This window comes from Odocoileus virginianus, chromosome 34 (assembly GCF_023699985.2).
Source record: "Odocoileus virginianus isolate 20LAN1187 ecotype Illinois chromosome 34, Ovbor_1.2, whole genome shotgun sequence".
Taxonomy (NCBI): Eukaryota; Metazoa; Chordata; class Mammalia; order Artiodactyla; family Cervidae; genus Odocoileus; species Odocoileus virginianus.
The window spans coordinates 30,577,776-30,604,106 of NC_069707.1; the positions used below are offsets into that span (position 1 = coordinate 30,577,776).

General features: G+C 40.3%; 1 protein-coding gene across 10 annotated transcripts in view; it reads right to left on the reverse strand.

Annotated features, from left to right (window-relative positions):
* Window positions 1-15,630, reverse strand: part of EYA4 (EYA transcriptional coactivator and phosphatase 4) — a 301,073-nt gene extending 285,443 nt beyond the window's left edge. For 3 of the 10 annotated variants that reach the window (XM_070461695.1, XM_070461691.1, XM_070461687.1), the window contains exon 1: window positions 14,462-15,127. The gene's annotated coding sequence lies outside the window, so the exon portion shown is untranslated. Of the gene's footprint in view, window positions 1-14,461; window positions 15,130-15,400 lie in introns of those variants that run through there. The other 7 variants (XM_070461693.1, XM_070461689.1, XM_070461697.1 and 4 more) reach the window with 5 other exon arrangements.
* Window positions 15,631-26,331: the final 10,701 nt, after the last annotated feature.

Below are 26,331 nucleotides of genomic sequence, written 5' to 3' on the forward strand. Positions count from 1 at the left end.
TGGCTAAAGCAGGACGGTAAATAACTTCTCCAAGGGGATACTGCTGGTGAATGGCAGGAAGGCCAGGAAGGATACACACAAAGGCAGTCTGATTCCAGTATCTGCAACTCCTTGTTGAACTCAAAGAAAGAAACGAAAAGGCAGCAAGTTGTAGAGTTGGGAGCACTAGGGTTTCTCCAGCACAGGATTCTCTTTTTAGCTCCCTTTTGAATAAATCACTTAACATCTCTAATTCAGGATTCATTTGCAAAATGGAGAGTTAGGCTAAATTCCTCTCCTGATCCGATTCTCTGATAAATTATGTGACCTACGAAAACACCAAGCAAATAGGCTTCATCACAGTGTAGCACAATCGCATACTCCATTCAGAAATGACTCATACGAGGAAATAAAACCACAATTTCTGAAACTATTGGAAACAATCATTTTAATTTAATGTTATTTTTGGACCCAGAAGGCTTTTTTTCTTCCCCTAAATAAGCAAGCTGGTGGTTTTGAAGGGTCTTGCTCATCTTTTTGTGGAAAATGCCTGAAAACAAACCACTAGAAACTAAACAGAAATTTTTCTTCCTAAATTATGCCTGAAAAAAAGACTGAATTTCTCTCACCAAATGGCCACATATACTTTTAACAGATACCTCTAGGATTTTTGGTCCCCATATTTTGAAACATTGACATAAACACAAAACGTACTTCCTCTCGGATAAAATCCATAATTCTGAGGGCTAAAAACTCTTCAAAATAACATGAAATGTATCTCCACAGAAATCAACCCAGGAGGCCAAAGTTTGTTTCTAAAGAAAACTGGAAGTAAGAAAACTATAAACCTCCACTAGAATCTGCAGTTTTAATTTCAGTTTGTTCAAAATACCAGTTCACGTGGCCATATCTTTTCCTCTGCTAAGAAGCCCTGGATATCAGTAACACTTTTGTACAAATAAAGCTCTAAATAAGTTAGAATAAAATATAACCAATGAACTAGCTTCCATGATCACATACAAAAAAAGAATTAGCTTCCAAACTATAAACAGGATCCATTCCTTGTAGCCGTCTGGCTTTGGATGTACATCCTTTGAAGACATGTAGGCAACAGGGTAGCTAGTGAATTTCCATCAATATCCCAGGCACTGGGGTTACAGAAAGAGAAAGAGAAAGTCTTGCCCCTGGGTGCGTTCAGAATCTCTCCAGAAGACAGAAGACTCACACAAAATTAGCCCAGCACAGTGTGCGTTTATACTAACAGCCCACATAAGGTGCTATGGTATTACAGAGAGAAAAGAATTCATTCTGCCTGAGCTTTGGGAAGGCTTCCCAGAGGAGGTGACATTTGAGCTAAGCCTTGAAAGATGAGTAGATTTTGTTGTCCAGGTAGGCAGCAAAATCTAAGAGGCAAGTAGGTGAAGGTAGGTGGGGAGGTGGAGGACAGTGGTGGCCAGAATATACCTGAGGGAAGAAAGGAAATGCCTAACTGTATTTTATGCCGTAGGGCATTCACAAAACAGTTAAGTCTCACATTTGTATCCACTGTACAAAGAAATCAACCTGAGAAAGCAAATGTGTGACTTGAATTCTCTGAGGGGTCCCCTGATTTATGAACCCAAGGAGTGTTCATTTGGAAAAACAGAAACTTCTGGTTTACTGGCTATTATCCAATGATTCAAGGGCTACCAGGCTTCCTGTTCAATGTCAGGAATAAAGCGCTTGGATAGACTTGAGGTTTGCTATGCCTTCTTTGGACTTCCTGTCAATGCGTGGAGCAAAACTCTCCTCTACTGTCTGAGAATTATGATTTAAGCCCTTGGTTTACAACGCCCACCTAACTCCCCTGGAAGGGCCCCCATCTGTCATTGGGTTGCCCAGCACCCACTTCATCTCTCTGCTAACAAGTAGCTGTGAGGAGTCCTTCTCTTTCTAGAAAACAGAAATACATTTTGATCACATACAGTATGCTATATTTGCAGCCACTTTTCCTTTTAAGAGTACGTTTCTAAAATTAAAGCATAAATCAAAGCAGAGGTAACAGAGAAAGACAGACAGACAGACAGACAGACAGACAGACAGACAAAGGGAGTTTGTCTTCAAGTACTTCTGCCTTCTCTGCTTGAGCATCAATTAGTAAATGATGTGAAATCCCTGGGTCTGTCTGACCGCTTCCAGGTAACATGATTACCTGCCTAATACAATTAAAGTAAAACCACTAGATAATACATACACGTGGAATTTCAAGTATCTTGCAATTACTAGTGAGATTTAAATTTTCTCTACTGTTTAGACCTCACATAAGCATTAGTCTAATCATATATTTATAGTATTAATTGCTTCATACTCCAAAATAATTTTTACATGCAACACAAAGCTTATGTAAGCAAAGTTATCCTCTTTCACTTCATGTTAATATATATATGTTCCCAGTTTATTCTTCTCAGTAACTTTTGAAGTGCCTTTCATATACACCCGAACTAGACAAATGTCAGATGGAGTGCTCTGACTATAGTCACATTTACCTGTAGTCAACTGCATATCAATTCAGAGACAAAATGTGCATGCCAAGATTAAACTTATAGAATTAGAACATAAGGTCTGGATTTGGTAAATCAGCAAAGGAGTCTTTATGTGCAATATGCTCATTTATACTTTCTGCAGACTGTAGCAATATTATTAAACTCAAGACCCTGAAACTGTCGTACAAATTGAAAGCTAAGACGTATTTCATTTGAAACTTTCTCATTACAAATGAACAAATGACTTAACTGATAAAGTATTTTAATCTTAGGCAGTTGTGATTATAGATAATATTTACTTTTTCTGACACTACAAACTAAAAATAAAAGTTTATTATTACTGAATATTTATCTATGGGAAAAGATAAGCAACTGTCATTATCAAAAATGAATCAAAAGTATCTACTAACGATTGACAGCAAAAGTAATTTTTTAAAAATAGAAATATAGGTGATTCAAATAAATATCTACTTCTGATATAATTTCCTAAGTATTCTGCTCCTCCAACTCATACACAGTTTTCAGAAAAGAAAAATATGCTGACAATAGTCAATCTGTGTAAAAGGCACGCATGCTCTGGTGTGTCCAACTCTTTGCAACCCCATGGACTGTAGCCCACCAGGCTCCTCTGTCCATGGAACTTTCCGGGCAATACTGGAGTGGGTTGCCATTCCATACTGCAGGGGATCTTCCCGACCCAGGATGGAACCCAAGTCTCTACTGTCTCCTGCATTGGCAGGGGGATTCTTTACCAATGCACCACCTGGAAATCTCCCATTTATATAAAGCTACCTGTAAATCCTCTCTATGTAAGGATTATCTATCAACACAGGCCAGTAAGAATTGATTGATTTTGTGTTTAAACTTAGGAGGAATGTATGAAGATTCTCCACACCTAAAATAGTAACAGTCCTCTCATGCAGATGCCTGGGAATTTTTTGACTTTAACAAATGATCTTAAGACCAACTTTGACTATGATTTCTCAGCTGAGGGCAATTTCACTTCCAGAGGACATGTGACAAAAGTCTGGAGACACTGTTAATAATCAAGGAAAGCTGCTACCGGCATCTCATGGGTAGAGACCAAGGCTGTCACACAACACCCTACACTGTGTCCCTTAAAATGCACACACAGGTCAGTCACACATGCACCTCCAACAATGAATTATCCAATTCAAAATGTCAATAATCAGACTTTGAGAAACGCTGGTATAAATATACTGAGAGATTCAGACACAACATCAATAGTAACATCATATTTTTAAACAGATGTGTCTGGCAGCAATTCCAGGTAAGCAGTTAAAACAAACAGAACACTGACAATTAACGTTTAACCTTCCCTCCTCCTGCAGCCCCTCCTCACCATACATTCATTACATCTGAATCCAAGGACCAAATGATCAAGTCGGAAAATAGAGATGCTTATGACTTCCCTGGTGGCTCAGATGGTAAAGAATCTGCCTGCATGCAGGAAACCTGGGTTCAATCCCTTGGTTGGGAGGATCCCCTGGAAAAGGAAATGGCAATCCACTCCAGCATTCTTGCCTGGAGAATTCCATGGACAGAGGAGCCTGATGGGCCACAGTCCATGGAATCACAGAGGCGGACACGACTGAGCGACTAACACGTTCACACTTTCACTTTCAATGACCTCCTGCTGACTGCAAAGACAGAGTCATAGCAAGCTTTGGTGCTATCTTTTTATTTTTTATTTTTTTTCATTTATTTTTATTAGTTGGAGGCTAATTACTTTACATCATTGCAGTGGTTTTTGTCATACATTGAAATGAATCAGCCATGGATTTACATGTATTCCCCATCCCAGTCCCCCCTCCCACCTCCCTCTCCACCTGATCCCTCTGTATCTTCCCAGTCCACCAGGCCCGAGCACTTGTCTCATGCACCCAACCTGGGCTGGTGATCTGTTTCACCCTAGATAATATACATGTTTCGATGCTGTTCTCTTGAAACATCCCACCCTCGCCTTCTCCCAGAGTCCACGAGTCTGTTCTATACATCTGAGTCTCTCTTTCTGTTTTGCATATAGGGTTATCGTTACCATCTTTCTAAATTCCATATATATGTGTTAGTATACTGTAATGGTCTTTATCTTTCTGGCTTACTTCGCTCTGTATAATGGGCTTCAGTTTCATCCATCTCATTAGAACTGATTCAAATGAATATACTACCCAAAGCAATCTATAGATTCAATGCAATCCCTATCAAAGTACCAATGGTATTTTTCACAGAACTGGTGCTATCTTTTTAAAAAGTTTACGCTGAGTTCTTCAAGTGTGTGCGTCCACGCTCAGTCATGTCTGACTCTTTCCAACTCCATGAACTGTAGCCCACCAGGCTCCTCTGTCCATGGAATTCTCCAGGCAAGAATACTGGAGTGGGTTACCATTTCCTTCTCCAAAGGATCTTCCCCACCCAGGGGTCGAACCTGCAACTCTCGTGTCCCCTGCATTGGCAGACGGATTCTTTACCACTGCATCACCTGGGAAAATTATACAAATTCTTATAACTGGTGCCTTTAGGCTGGGGGAAAAAAAAGCAACTGTTGAAATAAATATTGGCTAGAAACAAAAATACCATTATAGAATGTTTTTTAAATGGCTTAGAGTAGCTGAGAAAGCACAAAGATGAAAGCCTTTAAAAGTTTAAATATATATGTGTACATACAGCTGATTCACTTTGCTGTATCATAGAAACTAACACAACATTGTAGAGCAACTAGACTCCAATAAAAATTATTTTTAAGTAAATAAATAAAATCTAGATGACTGTATGGGAAAGTATTTGTTAAAAGAAACACCATGCAATGTTAATGGCCAAAACTGAGTTTTCTAATGTCTTCTCTTATAACTCCAAACCCAGTCTCAGATTTGCCAAGATCACCCAGGGTATTAAATGTGTACTTGGACCACTAGGGACTCAATTTTTAATCCCCAGTCTATGACCCCAAAAATGACTTTCAGCTCTAAATATCTCTGGAATATTTAGCATACTTCAAAGGAGGGAAGACAACCACATTCCTAATAGCTCGTGTTCATATCATCAACTCAGTTCAGTTCAGTGGCTCAGTTGTGTCCACCTCTTTGCAACCCCATGGACTGCAGCACGCCAGGCCTCCCTGCCCATCACCAACTCCCAGAGTTTACTCAAACTCATGTCCATTGAGTCAGTGAGCCATCCAACCATCTCATCCTCTGTCATCCCCTTCTCTTCCTGCCTTCAGTCTTTCCCAGCATCAGTCATACACTATTCTAAATGCTTCACAGATATTTATTTGTTGAATTCTCATATGATCTCCAAGTGCATTCCACTACACATGAGAAAACTGAAGCAAAACCCGTTTTAAGAAACATGCTCATCATTACAGTCATTAGTGTCAAAACTGGGTTTCAAGGGAGGTGGGAGGGGGGATCGGGATGGGGAATACATGTAAATCCATGGCTAATTTATGTCAATGTACGACAAAAACCACTACAATATTGTAAAGTAATTAGCCTCCAACTAATAAAAATAAATGGAAAAAAAAAAAAAACAACAACTGGGTTTCAAACCCAAGGAGCCCAGGTCCATATTCTTTGTACTTAACCACTATGCCATAACAGAAGATTCCTCAGATGTCAAGTGCTAAGAAATACATCTCCAGAGATTTTCAGGATCCTCCTTTAATCCACTAGATCACTGACGTACCAATGGTCATGTGTGACATAAATACATCTCTACATCATACGTACAAGCTGGGCCTGAATTCAGAAATGCAGTTCTACTAGATCAATACCCCACATCCCTGAGGTCATTGCTAAGGCTGTCCCGCCTTGTAATGGGACTGTCCCAGTGCTACCACCACTGCCTTCATCCCCATTTCTTTTAACTCAATGATTCAATAGGAATTTAGTGTCCCCTACCTACTGGAAATATCGAATGGCAAATACTGGTAAGAGCGTCAGCAAATTCTGTCAAGAGCAGAATTTAAACTCATGCAACCTATTACATTTCAATGTGGCAATTGCTATGCTAAAAGGTGGAAACTAGGCTCTTTGGGAACAAAGAGACAAGAAATATCCAGATCAGTCTCTGGTGGTCAGAGGGGGTAACATTTTGCAAACTGAGTCTTACAAAAGCAGTAGATAAGAAAATTTCAGGGGGAGGGGAAAGATGTCTTTCAGATAGAAAGAATCACATGCATAAAGAAATGGAGCGGAAATGACCAGAGTGTATTTGAGCGTTGCACTTTTCCATCCAGCTGGAGAAGAGATTTCTTGTGAGTGGCTGGTAAGAGGTGAAAAGGGAAATTTGAGCAAAGTTCTCAGCTTGAAGGGTCTTATAGATCCTGCTAAGGATTTCAGAATATGCCCTGTAGGCAATAGGAAATTTATCTTGTTTAGAATTTTAAGTTAAGAAGGGATCTGATTAAAAACTGTAAACAGATGTGGTTGATCATCCTTGGGACAGCAGGAGAGTCTTAAGAGATAGCTCCAGCACAGACCAGAGTGGTCCCTGAAGATAGGAGGTCAGGATATCACAACTATACTTATGACAACAAAGACAATATGACCAAGTGTGTGTAGCATAAGTGTCCCCGTATAGCTAGTGTGTTCATCTGAGGATTAAACTTATAACCTTGTTATTACGATTAACTCACTTACCAAGCTAACCATTCCTATGAACGGTATATGCCAAGAAAAAGTAGAACTTATTATTAGTATAATCATAGACTAAAAGTCCCAAAGCCTTAAAATCATGGAGAGAAGGAAAAAAGTCTATTCGTTGCATTATAATTTTGGCATCTCATCAGCAACACTGATAATGAAAAAAGCATTTAATAAGTATTTACCATGTGCCCAGAACTTTGCTAGTATTTTCATGAATGGAGCCTTTAAAAACTAAAGTCAACAACTGAGATGACAAAACAGACCTAAATGAAAAGTCTACTTGGGTATGAAAAACAAAAAGAGTAGCATCTTCTAAATACCTAAAGTTCACAGACAAAGTTTCGGTAATATTGAGGTTCTTGACCAACTGGCTGAGGTCTGCATTCTAAAGTTACATACTAGAAGCACAATTTGAGATTACTGAAAACCTGCAAAAGGAAACTGGAACGTGACCTGCCCACCTTGTGATTCAATCTGGCTAGAATTACTTGAGTCAAAAGCATATGTGAATACACATTTGCATTAAAATATAAAATTTGAAGTGAAGAGAATTAGCTAATTCAGAGACCTGTGGACTTTCCAAGTCATCATCACTTTCAACATACTGCACGCATTAAGTTAGAAATATTCCATCTCTTAGTCGGAACATTCAGTTCCTTTCAAATCCTCTGACTTGAGGGAGTTCAGAGTCAGAAGTGAAATGTAATGAATAGATCCCTCCACTGGGTATATGGAGAGGCCTGTGAATTGTGTATATGACCGTGCAGAGAATAAGCCCTCCTGCTTATTCTACTTGATTCTACTTGGACCTACTTGATTAAGGATCGAATTTCAAATTTAATGCTATTGCTTTTGTGAGCAGAATTAAAGTTAATGGTATATGAACGTAAATTTTTATGATTTAATCATAGCCTTTCACAAGAAATGTCCCTTTCATTTTAAAAAGGAAGGAGGAAAGAATAACAGAAACGGTAGCAATAATTTATGTGAAAATCTAAGGTCAAGTCAATTTATGCCACTGCTGATGAGTCTCTGTCAAGTCTTTAAAGGAAAAAAAAAAAAAGATGCTCTAATCAAACAAACCTTTCCAAGAACAAATTCTATGTGCCTCATTCAGACCCGTAATTCCATGTGGGAAACATTTTGACTACTTTTTATTTTTTCACTACTAAACTGGAAACTGCAGACAGCTTAACTAAGAATATCCAAGGGACACCTTTGTAAACCGACACACCTTCTGACGCTGTGTTTCATGGGGAGATGTTCTGCCATATTTGAGAGCTGCTTGTTCAGTTTTGGCTTTTTAGCGGATGACATACAGACTGCAGCAGGTAGTCTGACTTTTCCTCAGAAGGTTCGTTTTTTTGCAGACTGCACAATCCTCACAGAGACGTGGGGAGGCACCAGTGGTCGGAGACAGGACTGGCGAGTGATTCGCAGGCCACGCACGTCCTGCTTCACAAAGGCAGTGGACTTTTCTCTAGTGGGCTTAGTATTAGCTTTCACTTGCAAGAAGGGTTCTGTGGCTAAATATGTAAATCAAAAGAAAAACCACTGCTTCCTCCAAAAGTACGTTATAAAACAGATTATTAACAGCAGAACAAGGATGTTCACCTAAGGAAAACCTTAAAAATGCAAAGTCTGATATCTATGTAAATTGAAAGTATTTCTGAAATATAAGTGAGCCTCGTTATCATTTCAGCTTGCCTTTAGAAATCCATTACGCAGTCCTCATTAGTTGGTTCGACAGAAACATCCAGATCTGAGATTCAGAACGAGCACTGAAGCTTAAGGCAAAAAGAGAAAAACTCTAAAACTGATAACATCTAACTAAAGGATAAGGCTTGAAAAGCACAAGAAAAGACTACAAGTAAGTCAAATATTGAAGAGATCTAGACAGACATTTTCAGCATTTAGGGAACCTTCTAGAATACCAGTTTCTCCCAATTGTAGTCATTTGCCATCAACTTTCATGATTTTGGGTATTTTAACTTAGCACTTGTTCACTGTCACTTAATATGTTTCTTTAAACAGGTGCTTTAAATTTTTTTTTTTTCTGCTTCAATCCATTTTTGGTTTTGCCTTAAACAACATTATCGAGGAAAATATAGGTTTAATATGAAATCTAACATATCTTCCTAGTAATCTTAGAAATAAATATATAACTAATAAAATAAAAATAAAATGTGTGGGTACCCCCAAAGTGAACTCAGGTGTGACCTGTGGGAGCAAATGGTCTAGGGCAACATTTAAGGATAGGGAATCGGGGTTCAGGCTGGCTCCACTCTACTGCATAACTGAGTCTCAGTTTTCTCATCTGTAAAATGGGAATAATAAAAATGGCACAGTTCAGAAGCTAATCCACATAAATACCTTAAATTATTTTGCAAAAAAAGTAAATAAATACTCAGAAAATGTCAGCTATGATGTGATGGCTATGATAATGACTGATGATGAAAATCATAATTGCTTACACTGGCAGAACGGTTACAACTATACAAAAACTAAAGTGACAATTTTTTTTTAATTTTAAAATATACCTTAAGATCTCCATTTACTTAAGAACATATACTTTATATATGAAATTGCAAGATGGCTATTCTGTATTGCTTTAATGCAAGTTCACTTTGACCCTATTCAAATGTGATCACAGCAATCAGATTTTGCCTAAAAATTTCAGTCTAAAAATAAAAGTTACCTGTGAAAAAAATATTTAAAAACCTTAACATGATAATATATAATATAGGTCCTTCTTTCCCAGAAGTACATTAAAATAAATTTACTTATTGCACATACATAAAAGCTTTAAAAATATCAGTTGCTGTATTAAAATGTTTTACATGGAGAAAAAAATTAGAATTCCTGACATTTTAACATGGTGTTACTCTTCATCAGCCATACACTGAAACCTCAGGGTGAGAAAAGGGCCAGACCAATGCCGAAAGGTTTCAAATATCAAACTATACTATTATGTCAGTGCCCTAAGATCAATTAGCACCTTTCAATGACAGAAAAGGTTACAGTGAGAGTTAGAGGTACACACTCTGCAACTGTTTTAAACCACTGTTTTAAATGTGGTTCTGATAACTTAAAATGGTTTCTATTTTTAAATTCATCTGTTTCATCTCTTCTTCTGGAAAAGGGAAGGAGTTATGGGAGTAAGGGTAGTGATATTTATTTTCAGTACCACTCTCCTACTAGAAACCTAGATGGGACTTGGTAAGAATCACAAACTTCAAGAGAAAAACAGTATATCACCAAAGCATATCCTATGTGCCGAGCCACAAGCAATATTAGGTGACAGTAATGTTTACAAAGTCTGCAAACCTCTTAAAAGCAATCAGAGTTGCTTATACTACTTGGGAATATGTGATTCTTGTTTATTTTCTTCCACTCAAGTTCAAACTAAGTGAAGCCAAGTTCACTCTGCGTACAACTTAATCTTCAGTGTCCCCCACGATAAAACTCATCTAACTGCAAAATGCAGTCTCACACACACTGCAATTAAATCCACCACTGCACCTCTCACCCATCTCTAGAACGAGTACCTGAAAGAACATGTCATTTCTTAGTTCACCGGGAAAAATTCATGAGAGGAGCAGGTACACTGAAAGTCATCCTATTCCTCTTGGTGTGGATTGCATTCACCTAGTAACTGCTGTAATAAAATCCCCAGTGGTATTTCTGAATACAATTAGTTTAAGATACTCTACAAGGAGACACTTTATAAGAGTTTAGAATATGTAAGACTAATATCCACTTGAAAAAGAAACTGTCATGATTATATTATATACTGAAAAAATAACAAAGTGTTTGATACATGTTTTGTTCTGCTCTTCAATGAGAGGATTCAGAACATCTACTTCTGATAACACACTCTTCTATTTGTTTCTTAGATGAGTGATCTGAAATATTTACAACCAGACAGTACCTAATTTTAGGTTTTAAGTGCTTTAACAGCTCCATGAAATATGACCAGCAGCTGCAATACAGGACTATGGTGAATAAACTTCTTATAAAGGAGGGCCTGCTTATACTGAATGTTCAGTGTTCCTGCATTTACCTAAAAGAGGGGGAAAAGATAATGAAAAATAAAATAAATACTTGCACTATTAAATTACTTAGCACTTCACTAAGCCTTGAAAAGGATTACTTCCCCTCTTCTTGAATTCTGCAAAAAAATGTGAGCTTCCACCGGGTAAAGTAAGTGAATCTGCAAGTCAGAATGTGAATTTCCCAACATCCTAGCTTTTCATAACAGTCATGGGTTTTCTACCATTCTACTTTTCTAAAACTTCAGGCTAATTTCATTTCAGTGCATAAAATGTTTTAAAATGAAATACCAAGCCACATAAATGTATTTTTAGACATGGCATCAGTCTTTTAGAGCTTGCAACAGAGATTGAAAACATGAAATTGGACACCTTATTTCCCGTGGCTATGTAAAATTTATTTACACCCCAAATCATAATATAAATAAAAAGGAATCTTTCAGAAATGGAGGTCTTATTCTTCTTTTTGTTTAACTCAAAGAAGTTTTTGAAAGAAAAAACAAATTACAACAAAATGATGACCTACTGATCCTCCAGTCTGCCCTCAAAAAGAAACTTTAACGAAAGACAATATTTTTCAACTGGCTTCTACAAATCCTCCAGAATGAAGTATCTGTATTTCTTAATAGGAATAATGATTGCTTTTATATAAAATTCTTTTTATACGAATCTCAGGGTTTTTTTTTTAATTTTTAAGCTTGAACATAATACTTAGATATTCTCTAAACATGTACATATATAAATTTTTTATTGTGTAAAAGAGAAATTAAGTCTCTAATATCCTGTACAATACTTATTCATAAAAAAGAATAATCAAGTAAATCTTTTAATTTCAGTTATAATTGTGAAACAATTGCTAATTATGGTGATCTTAGGTTGACATATACTATTTTCAGATAACTGGCAAAGGAAAACTGTCTCTTGAAAACCTATTGATTTTAGACCTTTACCTATTATGAAAGGCAAGGATATATCCCTAATAATCAGGAGGGAAAAGGAACAGTTTTCAGATAATCTAATTATGTTACTTTCAAAGCTGTAACTGTCAAAGGTTTTAACCCTCTTTTACAGCCATTTCTGGAAAAAAAAAACTGATTTGACTCTGAATGGCTTACAACTTTTAATGAGGTGGAACAAACTATTTTTATGGTTTATAATAACAATAAAAATGAATGTAGTTATATCTGCATTTGGTATCATTGCCATAAAAATCAGATCCCAGCAGCCTAGCTCCACACAAAGTAGGTTCCCTGTTCTTACTATTGGTATCTATTTCTTGGGACAAGGTTATACCACACCTTACTACATAGCAAACATTTTGTTTTAGGGTTCTCTCGCTGCCCAACTCCCTTCCTAGTTTTTCCTTCCTCAGATATAAAATGGCTAGAAATAGTTTTTAAAAAATAAAGAGGTTGGGGGAGACAAACCTCATTCTACCCGGGTAAAGTTATCAAGTATAATCCCTGTGCTGAGGAGGTTTTTGAAATAAAACCAAAAACAACGCAACAGACAAAATACCATCCTCAACTTTCAGGTCTAACAGTCACCGACGTGTAAATCAAACTTCAGGAGCTGTGGAAGAGGAACCCACGGTCCTTAAATGCTCCTAAGACTCCAATCTAAGTCCCGAAGGAGAGCGCAGCGAAGCTGACAGACGCCCGAGAGTGTAAAAAGCGGCCGCAGAGAAGAGGAACAAAATTGCCATATTCGAGAAGACGTGTTTCTGCTCCATCAATTACGTTGATCCCAGGGTGCCAAGCCAAAAGGGGTAAGGGCGAAAGAAAACTGTTAAGTATGAGCTCTTAATGTGAAACCTAACCTGTCGGTTCTCTTAGGTATCAGATTTTGGAAGTGTCTGTAATGACAGCCAGGAAAGCAAATTAATGGCCAACGGCCCACTGGGTTTGAACACGAGCCTCCTGTTACCTTCTCACAGATCAAGTACACAACACACACGCGCGCGGAGGTGCTCCACGTGGAACTGCTCTGAAACCAAAACACACGCCCCGTCGCTATTCTCCACCTTGGCAGAAAGGGCCGAGGGACCTGCACCTTTCCGCACTGCCCTCGGATGAGGATTCATGAATGACTGCCCGCTGGCCAGTGCAGACGACAGACGCCGGCGGCGAGGAGAGAGAACCGCTCCAAACGGCATCCTCCCACACACTCACTCACGCCTAACACAAACCCCGTGAGCTTTCAAGGGCAGGAGAGAGAGAGGTGGTGGACAGGGGCGACGCTGCCACCCCAACGACGAAAGGGATCACAAAAACTAAATCGCCCCCTGGTTTCGCCACCGCTCAGCCGTGGCTCTAGGTCGGCAAATCCCCTAATAGCTCCAAGCTGTTCCGAATACTGTTTACAAAAGAAAGAGACATCTTGCAAGGGCTACTAACGAAAGTTCTGGCTGCCGTGCAGCGCAAAATAAAAACAGCACACACGATCTATTTCCAAATCTCGATGAACGACGCTAAAGCTTCGAGCCCTTTCAAGCCCCACAGCCGCCCCAGACGCTGCAGGTTTTGTAAGGAGAAAACCTGCTACCCCCGACCCGGGTCAGGCCCCTCCGTTTGGAGGTTAGGATTCCTCAGGGCATCCGCGTCCCGGGCCAATGAACGCGTGTCCTCTGAAAAGGCGCCTCTCATTTCACGGACCCTGGGAAACGGCAAAATTCATTCGGCCCACGCCACAGAAAAACTATGAAAGGGGGACGGCCGAAGCCCAACAGCCCGGTTGGTGCCTTGAGTTTAGAACACGAGTGTTAAACGTACACACGCACCCAGCACCGCGAAAACCCCAGGCGCCTGGGGCCCTCTATGGGACCTGGGTCAGCATCCTTGCATCTGGCACAGCTAGGGGCTACTAGGCAAAGTAACAAATGTAACAAGAAGGAGGAGACCCAGGGGCGCGCACCTCTGGGAGGCGGGAATAGAGTGCAGGTATGGAGCTGTGTGCCCCGTTCCGCGAGGGCTCCGCGAGGGACAAAAAGGCTCTTCAGGGACCCTCGGGGTGCCTGGGCGTCCTCCAGGGCAGAACGCACCAAGGCACTCCGAGCAGACCGAGCCCCTTGGCTGCAAGTCAGCAACGGAGCGATCGCGGGGACCCCGGCGCCCACACACCTTCCCGCAGAGCGCACATCGCTCCTCGCCCCCGGCGCAGCCGTGCGCACTCTGCCGGCAGAGTTTGCGGGCCCGCTGAAACGCGGGCCCCGGGACAGGGGGACGGAAGAAGAGGCACTCACCTCCTGCCGCCCAGACCGTCTCAGGATCCCAAAGTCCAAGTGTCTGCCCCAGCAACAGATCTGTGCGTCCGTATTTACGTATTTATTCTCTTTCCTTCCAGTGTTGAAGTTTCGCCTTCACGCTGTGCCTCTGGTGGAAAGAGGACATCCCCTTCGGCCACCCCCCCCCCCCCACCACCTCCAACAAATAGCGTACACCAGTGGGGGAGAGACTGGGCGGGGGAGAAGCGGCTACGAGGGGGAGGAGGAAAGGAGAGGAGCCAAAACTCCCGAAGGCGACGGGGTAAAAAAAAAAGAGAAGAAAAGAAAAAGAGAGCGCGCGCCCAGCCACCGCGGTCCTCACGGCCAGGCTTTTCTGCAGGCTCTCTCCCGCTCCGAAGCGGGAGCGCCAGCTTCACGCGGCCAGGCTGGAAGTTTTGCGCGGAAGCCGGGAGCGGCGGAGCGTGCGCCGCACGGCGGGCAGCCTCGCACTTGCGCGCGGGGCGGGGGCGGGGGACGCCGGCGCCCGCGGCCACTGGAGGCCGCCGGGGGCACCCCCCTCCCCCGGGGTCAGGCGGTGGCCGGGCGGCGGCACGCGGGAAAGCGACTCCTTTTTAGTCCACCTCGGGCGACGGCCTGTTGTCATCGCTCGCGATCCCGCGTGGGCACCGCTCGGGGGCCCTGGGCGTCCCCGGTGGCGCCGCGGTCATCTCCGCGCCCTCCGCGCCGCCCCCACCCCGCCCCCACTGGCCGGGCGCCGGCCGCAGCCACCTCCGGGCGGAGGGGAGGGACCCGCGGTCGCAGTCCCCTCCCCGGACCGGGGAACTGCAGCCCATGCCCACCTGCCTCTGCCCGGCAGCAACCCCCCCCCCACCCCACCCCAGTTGTCTCTAACTCGGTCTCTACCCGATCCCCAGTGTCGACCACTTCGGGCGCCTAGCGGGACTCCTTTCCACTTACCCCCGGGAGGAGAGAGAAGGAACTTCGCCTACTTGCAACTACGTAAAGTAGCAAACACCCCACGTCGGACTGGGGAACTTTCTCTGAACGGAGGAAATACTTCTTTCGGTGAAGATGTATGCGAGGCACGAGGGGTGAGCAGCGTGGGGATAGGCTGCGTGCTGGGAAGGGCCTGGGCCCCCGCCCAGCGCTGGGCGCAGGTAGGCATCCCTCCCAGACGCCCAAAGGTCAGGCTGCGACGACCGACTTCCAAGACAGCGTCAGAGCCTCCCCAGGCACATTGCTGAAGCGACATTTCCTGCGTAAGCCTTCTGCGCATGCAAGATACACCCACGTAGGATCTAATATTCTATATGCACCCATGTGGAGATCACAGCCCGAGATCTGAGCAAAGTTGACAAGCAACAGTACATAAATTTTGCATCCATTTCATCACCTCTTCGGTAAAACCTATTGTCAAGGTTAGGAACATCTTTAGTTGTCACATTGATTAAAAGTGTTTTGATTTGTTGAGTATTTACTGAGTGGCAGTCTTTGCACTGGTCACTTATGGTACATGTGAGTTCATATAATTTTCACATCTCTATGGTGGTTATTTAATCCTTTATAAAGATAAGGAAACTGAGGCCAAAAGAAACCCAAGGAATGTTCCCAAAGATAAATCCAGTAGTCTCTGTAAACACAAAGTCTATTATTCAACAAGCAGCCCTTCAAACTGCCTGAGCTATGACCCCAGAGCTTACAAGTAAACTAGTAGGAATGACACCCCAAAAAAATTTAGTTTCGATATATTATCACCCGAATTATATTTTGCACAAAGTTCAAGAAAAAATTTCACCCTCTGCTTCACTTGAGTCTTAAGCAATGGACACAGACACCATCGAGTTCAAAAGCAATCAACTTATTTTTTGATCAGTGGGGAATTATTTGCAATAATTAATAGTTAATGGGAAAGGTGAGGTTGTAAATTTAAACTGATAAATGTACTCATTGCTGCACTCATCACTCACTGGGTATTCTTTTCTGCAGATTTATTTTGGAGGGCTTAGGCACTGCCAGGCTTGTTTCCTTTTCTGGTTCTCAAGGTAGAAGGGCTTTTGGCAGTGGGTTTGGCTCAAAGGGGATTTGAACCATGATCTAGATAAGAGCACATTTGGGCCTGAAGAGGATGCCAGCTCCTATACATTTAAGAGGGAAATATCCATGGGTAGATTCAATTAACTTGGCAAGTCTTAATTTCCTCATTTTACAGGTGAGGAAATAAGGGCTCAGAATTTGTAGCAACTTCCTAATAAATGGCAGACGGAAGATTCAAACCAGCCTCTGTGTAACCGCAAAGGCCACTCCTAGCCACTGTCATGCTATTATTAGTAGTGGTAGTAGTGAGGAAAAATAGTAATTATTTTAGTACAGTTTATATGCTACAGGCAAAATATGCAATTTAAATGTTTTGTCAACCATTCACTGTCTAGGAATGCTCAGCAACTATAGTAATTATCATGTAAAAATTAAGTACAAGGCTGAATGTACTTGAATGTGGCCTTCTTGTAAGGCCACAGATTTTTACATTTCATTTTTGTATGAAACATTATGTGTTAGTTTGACCTCTAAATAAAAGTGAGAGGATGCATAATTTGGATAAAATAAAAATTCATACTTGAGTACAGCTTGTTCACACAGATACAGGTTTTTAGCATGTTGCTTTACTCACTCCTAAAATCATATTTTCAGCAACACTGATCTCGCTTTCAAGTTACTTTGCTCCCACATAATTTTTTATAATCTACTTAAGAATACATTTCACAGAAGTTACCATCCCTCAAAAAAACTAGAATTATATCACACTATTAGTTAACTTCTTATTAGTACTTTCAAATTCATTTATATATATTATACAGATGTCATCAGGAGTAATATAAAATCTCACATTTTTAGTCCACCTTTAAAATAAATTGAGCACAAGAGAATTAAGAATTTTAAAGTTGTATAGGCAAAAATATTGCATATTTAGATAAGGCATTATTTCCAGAATTTCTACTAAATATCACTTTTATAATTATTGCCATATCACCTTTAATACTGTTGACTCAATATTGTTCTTTAAATAAGCTGTTTTTATTATATAATTATAATAATAAAGGAAATTTTTTGTCATTATCATAATTGGAAAATCAATATAATTTGCCATGAATAGGGGATGACCTTGCAAATGAGTCATTTTTACAGAAATAAAAATTACCTTGTATCACCTAAAAGTTTCTGACACACCAGTTTGAGAAACACTGGTTTAAAGAATTACACTCCTTGTGTCCTTTGGGCTTTCCAAAACATATTTTCTAGCCTTCCTTTTCCATCACTGTAGAGAAACGTTGAGTCCAAATTTTTTTTAGCTATTACATTTAAAATTATTGTATTAGTAAATTATTTTCATGCCTAATATATACTTGAAGTATCTGAAATTGAAGTATCTTTTGAAAATTAATTTAATTTTTATTATTTTTCTTACTATCTTACTTGTAAAATGCAAACAATTTACAAACCCACAACTAAAAACCAACTTACTTTCAAGGGAGATAATAGCAGTTACCTTCCACATCACCCCTCAACAATCTTAAAATTTAGCCACTTAAAAAGAAACTTTCCAGCTGAAGTGGCAGCATCTATTGGTGCAGTCTGGTACTGCACCCGGCAGAGTTCTAAAGGCAATGAGGAGAGGGAGATGGATCACTGGGGTGAAGCTCAAACAGCCTGAAATGACATGCAGGGAGGAAAATTTTGAAGTCTGAAATCTGCTGGAAAAGTCCAGAAGTGATGCTGAAACACTAGAAGGTTTGATATGACATGAATCAGGAAATCAGAATATCCTTGAATGTATAACTTCATCTGAAAAAGGACATTTGTTGTGGGGAGAGAAAAATAAAGATGACTTTACAGTGAAAACTGGTGGAAATAAAAGATTCACTTATTTATATTTTTCTATACTTATAAAATACTTTTATATTACTTATAAAAGGACTTGCTAAAGTCCTTTAACCACCCCTCCTGCAGTTATCATCTATTATTTATTTTTAAAGTGTGCATGGCACTGTTCTGGCGTTGGTTTGTGAGTAAGTCAAATTAAAAAAACAAAGCCCTCTAAGGTCTCATAGTCTAAAACTTTATTTTAAATTTAGTTTGATTTTAAAGTAACCTTAACGGGAAACCATTCCATCACTTTAGTAAGGATAAACGTTAAGCTGCTGCTGCTGCTAAGTCGCTTCAGTCGTGTCCAACTCTGTGTGACCCCATAGACGGCAGCCCACCAGGCTCCTCTGTCCTTGGGATTCTCCAGGCAAGAATACTGGAGTGGGCTGCCATTTCCTTCTCCAACATTAGGCTAGAAAATGGAATAAGACACTTACTGAACACAAGTTCATGTGCCAGATGCCAAACTAACTGAAAATATCAGTTTGGAGTAGAGAAAGGTTTATTCCAGGGCCAAACAAGGAGAAGAGTCATGGTTTGGAATTCAGGAAAGGTCTTAGGAGACTGAATGAAGCCTAATTCCCACAAACAAGAAACAGGGAACACAGAAAGGATTTGTTCCTCAGAGGGCCCTACAGGGTCCTGCTTGCTTTCAATACTACATTCACCAAGAAAGAAGACAGAAGACTGGATGCTTGTAGAAATAATCCCAGAATAGATCTCTTAAATTACTCATTTTTGGTACATTTAAAGTCCAGCTGGAAGTATACACAGATCTTAAAAAATAAAGTCATTTGGTCATTGTCTCGTATTCTAAGCCAAATCCTTTGAGCTTTGGGAGAGTGAACTTTCCCCTGGTGGCTCAGCGGTAAAGAATCTGCCTGCCAATGCAGGAGACGAAGCAGACACAGGTTCTGTCCCTGGGTCAGGAAGATCCCCTGGAGAAGGAAATGGCAACCCACTCCAGTGTTCTTGCCTGGAAAATCCCATGGACAGAGGAGCCTGGTAGGCTACTGTCTCCGGGGTCTCAAAAGAGTCCAATAAGCCTTAGCGACTAAACAACAACAATCATGAACTTGATTTAACACTGTTTTCTCTACTACTTTGCCAATAACAGAACAAATAAAGATAAAACATGATTGCCCAGAAGTCTAAAGTTCTGTGCTCCTGGTTTTCTAAAATCTATAAATAAACACACTTTCAGAGTAATTTTGTACAAACAGATCAAGCTTAAAAAGGTTTTACACTGGTTTGTGAAAGTGAGGAAATCGGATCTGCAGGGGACCTGTTGGGTCATTCTCTTGTGCTGGGCTCTCTGCTAAACTTCCTCATTCTTGGCCGAGTCTCTAAAGAAAAGGAAACGCACACTCTCTGGGAGACAGCTTCATTATATTTACTTTTCAATTCTCTCTTGAAATTTTTTCTCAAGTCAAATCCTTTTAGTACTATATTATGCAATCCTACTCTATCTTTCATGTTTACACCCAACCTTCAGATGTTTATAAACAGATATCATGCCCACTTTTAGTCATCTGTTAGCCACGTTAAACAAATGTAAGGCCTTTTAATCTGGTTTCAGTTCAGTCTCTCCAAGCCCTTAATCATTCTTATTGCTTGTCTCTGAACTATTTCCAGTTTCCTAGATGTTCATTTTCATTAGACAAATCCCACACTGAATGAGTTATTACAGGTGTGGTCTCATTAACATAGCAGAATGAATCCTACATTTATTTTTTCTCCTGTGGCATTATGTTCTGACTTCCTGGCATTTCCCTCCAGATCTGTTACTTTCATATTCTGACAAACTTAAGTGCAATTTTTTTTCTCAATTTCACCTCACATGGTGTTTCTTTTAGCAAACTGTAACAAGCCTGATTTCTTCTCCAGTACTTCAAAAACTCAGTTTTAAATGATAGTAGAAGTCAAAATATGAATAAGATTACTTCGTTGTGCTTTTTATTTCATTGGCTTATCAATACCTACATCTCAAAATAGGAAATGTTCAGTCAATCTCTTTTTGTATACAATTCATCATATAGTCTTATGATACATATCTGCCTGTGAAAAATGTCCACTGGTTATAATCTGAAAGTCCCCAAATGCACAATTCAATGATTGGTGGAAGGAGAAAGTTTACAGATGGCAAATAAACTGATTTGACAATTTTAAAGTGATATATTTGGCATAGTCAATTCCAGTATCCATTCGTTTTATAAAATTGGAAGATTGCTAAATTGCAGAAATCCATTTAAACTGAGTATTTTTGAGTGAAACTATTATAATACCACTGAAAACTATACTGAAAGCTTTATAATGTCCATTCCTTCCTCTATATTTTATAGCACATTTAGAAACTATTTATACAATGTTTTTCAATTTTTGGTATATATTTTCAGCACCAACTCCAACACCGATTAAAATGACTATTCTGTTCACTTTATTTATCCTTCCACCAACCCTCTCAAAAATATTGGTCAGGACTAAGTGTACCTACTTGCTGTTTTTCAGTCACTAAGTTGTGTTCAACTCTCTGTGATCCCATGAACAGCAGCATGCCAGGCTTCCCTGTCCTTCATTATCTCCCAGAGTTTGCTCAAACTCATGGTAAATCCTAGAAATTTGATTTTTACCCCCATCCCTTGACTAATCTTTTTTCAGATGGCTGGGAAGTCTCACTCCCAGTTGTCACTAGTAATGAAGAACCTGCCTGCCAACACAGGAGTCATAAGAGATACGGGTTTGATCCCTGGGTTGGGAAGATCCCCTCGAGGAGGGAATGGCAACCCACTGCAATATTCTTGCCTGGGGAACCCCATGGACAGAGGAGTCTAGTGGGCTACAGTCGATAGCGTTTCAGGGTCAGACAGGACTGAAGCAACTTAGCACGCATGGGAGCCTCACTCTAGGTCATGTTGACATCTCAAGCCAGACACACTTCAAGGTGAATGCATCAGCTCAGCGACTCCCCCCAGCTTCTCTTCTTGAATGAATTTTGTCACCACCTTTGTTAATGCTTCTTCACCTCTCTTTCTTATGTTTCATAAACACTAAATCAAGAGAACAAGGTTATTTTGCGTCGGCAATGTCTCCCCATCTATCCTTTCATTTCTTTATCATAGCTGCCTCCCCAAGCTGGGTTCCACATTGGCCTCTTGTGTCATCATCAGCATTCCCCCTCCTCTAGGCTCGTTCCTGATCATCAAGAGAAGAATCTTGCATCTTCTTTTCTTTTCCAGGAACAGTACCTTATATCTAGAACTTGATAAACAGTTGCTAAAAATACAAAATTAGATGCCAAACTGAAGAATGAACACATACTCCAGTTGATAACCTGACTTCATCAAAGCAGAGGACATTCAGTGTGATGAGGAGTTTCCTCCTGTATGTTTAGTTTGTGTATTTTAATCTAACTCTCGTAGAATCCCCTTTGGGAAATTTGATATACTCCCTAAGCTCAAACCAATTCCCTCTTTTGTATTCTGCATTTTACTATTCCAAATTACCAGGGATAAAGTGTTCTTTGTATATCCTATGGTTCAGGACCTGTGATGAACCATCCCAGCTTCATGATAGAATTTCCAAAGCAGCCTATGCGTTTAAAAAAACAGAGATTGGGGCATATGGCTCAGGAGGTGAGCCTGAGGACAACCCACTGAGACAGGAAGCTTTATGTCTTCAGATGAGGGCGGGCTGGGTTAGAAAAAGGCAGGAGGGAAAGGATTCAGAATAATTGCCTTTCTCACTGCCTATGTAGTGCTGGGGAAATAATAAGGGTTCATTACTGTTGCACTGAACTAAATGAACTGATTCAACCACAGTGCCCCTGCAAGCTTGTTTTTAGCTTCAGGGGAGCCAGATTGACCCCATCTGAAATGAAAGGATGAGCCCACAAACCTTTATTTGAAGATGAAATGAAGTAGTGCATCTTAGGGAGGCCTTTATTCTGGTGCTTTCTCTATTCTGCCTCATCTGAATTTTTGAGTTCTGAAAGCCCTGTAGCTTTCTTCTTGTGTGTGCATGTTTAGTTGCTTCAGTCATGTCTGACTCTTTGTGTGCCTATGGACTGTAGCCAGACAGGCTCCTCTGTCCAAGGGATTCTCCAGGCAAGAATATGGGAATGGGTTGCCATGCCCTCCTCCAGGGGATCTTCCTGACCCAGGGATCGAGCCCAGATCACTTTACATCTCCTGCATTGATGGGTGGATTCTTTACAACTAGCGCCAATTGGGAAGTCCTTTCCCTTCAAATAAAAGGCAGTCCAGATTACAAGAATTGACCTCTTGTCTGCATAGGAGCCACTGAAGAAGCTATTTTAATTTTGAATGAAAAAATAGCCCATAAACACTTAATTTTTTCCCAAATTGGCTTTATTGTTAAAAGAAATGTTCATAACTGCCAGAACTAAGGCCACTCAGGAAATTCAAGGGACCAGTGGCATTGCTTAGCGTTCATCTTGGGTTTCAGGATATCAAATTCTAAAATGCTCTTTCACTGTCATATCCTTTCCTCAGTTTTCCTATTTGAGAACCTGTTGTTTGGTGATTGGTCCCACTGACAAACTTTTCGTTGCAACTTTCTTCTCCCTTGGCTTTTGTTGGCTGCTCTGGATTCAGTCACCTCCACCTCTCTGATCACTCTTTGTTTATCCTTTCTTTGAATCCCCTCTCGCCACTTAAATGTGGATGTTCCCAGCATCTGTTCTTAGCCTTCACAAACACTCAGTCAATTTAAGGAGAGAGAGGAACCAGGCAGAGTCCCTGTTGTCCAGGAAGTTTCAGTCTAGAGGAGAAAACAGGGCATGCTAGGAAAGATGGAAGGCAGAAGAGGGCGACAGAGGATGAGATGGTTGGATGGCATCACCGACTCAATGGACATGAGTTTGTGCAAACTCTGGGAGACCGTGAAGGACAGGAAAGCCTGGTATGCTATAGTCCATGGGGTCACAAAGAGTCAAACACAACTTAGTGACTAAACAACTCCTAGCCCTATTTAGCCAATCCCTTGCCCAGTCCCTGTTTGGTTCCACTTCTGAGATGAGCTTGACTTTCTCTCCTCCTTCATAGTTTCTGTTAATGCTCAATCTGGGCTTCATTTACTCTATGATGCTGCTGCTAAGTCGCTTCAGTCGTGTCCGACTCTGTGCGACCCTATAGACGGCAGCCCACCAGGCTCCCCCGTCCCTGGGATTCTCCAGGCAAGAACACTGGAGTGGGTTGCCATTTCCTTCTGCAGGGGATCTTCCTGATCCAGGGATCAAACCTGGGTCTCCGTTTCGCAGGCAGACTCTTTATCAGCTGAGTCACCAGGAGAGCCCCCAGCTTACGCTCTTGCCAACAGGTAAATCCCAAATGTGGTTCTAAACATTTTAGTAGTGAGTCAAAAAGAGACACTTGATTAGTTATACAATTCTCAGTGCCATGAAAATATAAATAGCCTGTAATTCTGATGACACTAAGGCTTGTCTTCAGTAAAGACAGTGTGTTATGTCACATACTAATTCTCAACAACAGCCTACTAAGTAGATGTGATGACTCCTTCCACTGGTTTATTCTCAGTGTTAAGGTTACTTGTGTCTTAAATGTATATATATATATATATATATATTAACTGGAGAAGATTCTTGAAAATCCCTTGGACAGAAAGGAGACCAAATCTGTCCATCCTAAAGGAAATCAACCTGAATATTCATTGGAAGGACTGATGCTGAAGCTGAAGCTCCAATACTTTGGCCACCTGATGTGAAGAGCTGACTTATTGGAAAAGACCCTGATGCTGGGAAAGATGGAAGGCTGGAGGAGAAGGGGACAACAGAGGATGAGATGGTTGGATGGCATCACTGGCTGGGGACATGAGTTTGAGCAAACTCCAGGAGAAAGTAAAGGACAGGGAAGCCTGGCATGCTGCCGTCCATGAACTGCAAAGAGTCAGACACGACTGAGTGACTGAATGACAACAAAATCAAAGTGTATCCAGGGTTAGAGTTTTAGGAGTCTTGCATTTTTAAAATATATCATTCATTCCTAAGTAATTCCTTCCACTGTTTCTCTAACTTGCTTACTCAACCGTTGTCAGCAATCCACCAAAGAACTTCAGATAAAAATTTATTTTCTTTTTCAATAACAGTAAGATAGTCAAGATAATCACTGTCAAAGAATAACTGATTTTATAAGGTGAAATAGGTTTGATTGTAATCTGCCTCAGACTTCTCACTGATAGCTGCAGAACACTAATTGCAGAGAATTTCAGTGATGTGCTCATTAATTGTTGGGGAAAAGGAAGTAGAATACAGGTTTCTCAACTCTTCTCATGCTGGTTGAAGTTTCCGGGCACATCACATTGTGCATATTGTAACTGAGATGACAAATTTTAATAGGAACTCTAAATATAATTTTCTATAAAAATGTGCAACTAATTAAGAAGTAACAGAAATGTCAAGACTCATGCTTATTATGCCCTCCTTTTTTCTTACTTATTTTTTAATTTATTCTTTGCAGCACCTTATTGCTGCTGTTGCTGTTTAGTTGCTAAGTGAAGTCCAACCCTTCTGTGACCCCATGACAGTAGATAACCAGGCTCCTCTGTCCATGAAATTTCGCAGGCAAGAATACTGGAGTGGCTTGCTGTTTCCTTCTCCAGGGGAGCTTCCTGACCCAGAGACGGAACCTGTGTCTCCTGCATCGCAGGTGGATTCTTTACCATTGAGCCACCAGCGAAGCCCACAGCACTTTATATTTGCTGGCTAAAATTGGAAACCGATAAAACAATTCTTTAGTATAGGCTTCCTGCTGTATAGAATTCAGAATATTATGACAAAGGGAGAATGAATGAGATCCATTTACCATGGTTATCAGATTTCAGGAATCAAGAGCACATGAATTTACTAATTTCACTAACACTCCCTGTAGAAACTGGATGTCAATTCAAAGGCAAGTTATAAACAGCAATAAGAATAAAACATGAATCTCATATGTATGTATATGCTTTTAAGTTTTATATTAATTACTTTTAAAGAAAGCGAGTCTTGCATTTACAGCTTTATTCTTAGTATCGAAATTCAAAGATATTTATGTTTGATAAGGTGAATATTCTGTCAATACTAATATTATGTTACTTTCCTCAAAATAATGCTAATACAGTTTGAACACAACACTGTGATGTTTAACTTAAAAAGACTGTCAAACTGAAAATGAAGTATAATGAAGTATATATTTAAATGAAGTATAATATTTATATGAAATGAAATATAATATTTAAATGAAGTATAAATGGATAACCAACAAGGACTTACTGTATAGAACATGCAATTCTGCTCAATGTATGTGGCAGTCTGGATGGGAGGGGAGTTTGGGGGAGAATGTATATGTATATGTATATATACAACCAAGCATGGATTTAGGTACCCATTGTCAACTAAAAGTATTTCATTTGTGTTTTTAAAATCAGAGCATTTAAAAATGTTTATTGGATATTTTGTCATAAACCTCATAAGACAATTACTCTTTTGCTATCATTTAAATTCTTGTTGAGAAAAACCTCAAACTTTAAGTTAATTTGAGGAGTCTACATATTTTGTGTCAATCCTCAGATGAATATGGAAAATTAAAACTTTTCTATTTCTAAATAGCAAACATCTCAGCTCATCAAGGCTCACACTTATTTCACAAATTAAACTACAACAGCATTGTTTATGCATTTAGTTCAGTATGCAAACAACGCCTCGTTGAGGGTTGTGTTTCAAAACAAACAACAACTTGCTCTAGTTCCCTTTTCATTTCTTTGTAACTTTGAAGTGTGTGCTTATATGAAACAGCTTCTCATGGCCATCAGTGGTCTGTATACGGTGAGTAACTAGCTAGATTAACTCCTAGCTTCACATTACTGCTTGTTATAGAGTCTACAAACTGTGTCTTTGGTGCCAGTCTTGATCATACATAAATTACAATGTTTTGTCTCTTCATTTTTTCAAT